This window comes from Penaeus chinensis, chromosome 43 (assembly GCF_019202785.1).
Source record: "Penaeus chinensis breed Huanghai No. 1 chromosome 43, ASM1920278v2, whole genome shotgun sequence".
Classification (NCBI taxonomy): domain Eukaryota; kingdom Metazoa; phylum Arthropoda; class Malacostraca; order Decapoda; family Penaeidae; genus Penaeus; species Penaeus chinensis.
In genome coordinates, this window is record NC_061861.1 from 2724245 (window position 1) to 2726744 (window position 2500).

Consider the following 2500-nt stretch of genomic DNA (forward strand, 5'->3'; position numbering starts at 1 on the left):
TTCTTTGAACCTGACACGAGCAGTGGGGCATACAGGGTAGGCTTGCAAGGCGCACTGGGCATGTTGAGGGTAGTGAGGCTCACCATGCAGGCTTGCAACAGTGTGGCTTATCAGGCAGGCTTGTTACGACTTTGCCAGGTAGCCTTGCAAGTTTTGTGAATCTCACCGAAGAGGCTTTTGCGAGAGAGAGACAAAAAATATATATATATGTATGTATATGAGGCAAGCTTATAATGAGACTCGTTGCAAAGAGATTCATGAAGGCACCCTTGCAACATCGACTCATCGTGGGTAGAGACTTGCAATAAAGAGCTTTATGAGATCTCTCGTGCCCTGCAAATCGCGGGAAATCACAAAGCAAACTTGCTAGGATGAGACTCACTACAATAGGATCTTTGGCTTGGCTTGGCTGGGCATACGGTTTCAGAAAGGCGACGAAGCTAAGGGAAACACTTAAATCTTAATTAAGTTCATCTCAGGCCAATGATTCCCGGTTACACGTGCTGGACACAGAGATTTGACAAAATGCAATGGAACAGGAAAGAAGTATTACCGGAAAAAATGATAAATAAGAATAATAGACGTGGAAATTATTGTTATTTTTTTTTAAGGAAGGGGGTTAGTATGGTGTTTTTCATCGTCAACTGGTGATCAAACCACTGGATCTCACGCAAGAAGGTAGAATGTTTATTCGATGGAAGAGAAAGGGAGAGGAGAACGAGGGGGAAATGTAATAAGAATAGAAAAATGTGTTACACGGAAAATGAAAACAATGAAAATCATAGTGTAAGATATTAAACAGCGAGAACTGAACGGGAATTTCTGGACACGAATACATGGAAACTACACACGAGACGAGAATAAAGAAGAAGAACAAAGAAACACAAAAGCAAGAGTACCTTCTAAAAAAAAAAAAATTATAAAAAAAAAGTGTTGAATTAACACTATTTAGGGGGATTTGTGAAGGAAAACGAACGGAAGAGAAACAGCAAAACTGCCAAAAAATCAACAAACCTGCAAGCTCATTAGTATTCTGCAACACATAGCCTACCTGTTCCTTAGTGGGTGTCGTCATTGTGTGTGGATGTGAATAGGAATGTGTACGATGACGATGCTGATAATGGTGTGTTTATATGAAGATGTTCCATAATGGTGGTGACTGCGGGGAGTGGTGATGCTGGTGATGCTGCATGGTGGAGATGAATGCTGGGACTGGTTATGAGGCATGATAGTGGTGGCGACTGCAGAGAGTGGTGATGCCTAATGATGTTGGTGGTGAATGCTGTTAGTGATGATGCTCCATGGTGGTGGTGAATATTGGAATGGTGATGGTGATGCAGATGGAGATTTTTTTTTATGATGAATAGTGGTGATGCCCCATGATGTTGATAGTGATGACGTAGTGTTAATGACAGGGGACGGTGTGATGAATCATATTACCGGCAAGTGATTTTGATTTAGAATAAAAACGTACACGATTGAACTCAAAAGAAAAAAAAAAAAAAAAAAAAAAAAAAAAAGTTCTAGTATTGAACAAACAGACATAAACAAAACGATTTTAGAATTTAGAGACATGGGAGACAGATAGAGATAAATTTAGAACCAAAGCAATAAGAATTTTCAACTGTTTACTTTAATGTCCGGACCCTAAGTGTAATACTGATGCAGTATTCATGCTGTGGTTCATGCTGTCATGCTTGTCACACGCTGATGGGTAGCTGTGCGACCTCTATATCTATCGTAAGCCTACTATACTGTAATGGAATTCGGTTGTTGATATGTGTTTTAATTAGATATGCAATTAAGATTAGATAATAATTAGCAATTTCTTAAGATTATGATTGTGAAGCAGATGTTTGTTGTCTTTATATATATACATCATATATATGTGTGTGTGTGTGTGTGTGTGAGTGTGTGTGAGTGTGTGAATGTGTGTGTGTGTGTGTGCGTGTGTGTGTGTGTGTGTGTGTGTGTTAGTGTGTGTGTGTGTGTGTGTGTGTGTGTGTGTGTGTGTGTGTGCGTGTTTGTGTGCGTGTTTGTGTGCGTGTGTGTGTGCGTGTGTGTGTGCGTGTTTATATATATATATATATATATATGTGTGTGTGTGTGTGTGTGTGTGTGTGTGTGTGCGTGTGTGTGTGTGTGTGTGTATATATAGTTGTGTTTTCCTAATGTCAAGGCCTAAAGAGGTATTCCCTGCATACGTAATTTTCAGATAAATGACTGATCGTATCGTATTTCAGAAGTGGATTCTTACGTATACAAGAGTTGGATGGTGTTCCGTTGTAATAGTTTACCTTTAATCCATTAGGAGGAAAATTATGTGTATGCTGCAGGTACATGCGAAGTTGGGTGACCGACGCTTTGTGAATTTTCAAAATGTTTCAGTATGAAAAATACCGTTTCCGTGTCCTGTCGGTTTGGTTTTCTGTGTATATTATATACAGATTTTTTTTCCTTGTTTTAAAATTCCTAATGAGAATATGAACTGTAAAGGTGA

General features: G+C 39.2%; 1 protein-coding gene and 1 long non-coding RNA gene across 2 annotated transcripts in view; one reads left to right on the forward strand and one right to left on the reverse strand.

Annotated features, from left to right (window-relative positions):
• The window catches only part of LOC125048172 (CTD small phosphatase-like protein 2-A), a 57138-nt gene that overhangs the window by 5039 nt on the left and 49599 nt on the right, over nt 1-2500 (forward strand). The gene's annotated exons all lie outside the window — the stretch shown is intronic.
• LOC125048173 overlaps nt 1-2500 on the reverse strand; it is a 6970-nt gene that overhangs the window by 491 nt on the left and 3979 nt on the right. The gene's annotated exons all lie outside the window — the stretch shown is intronic.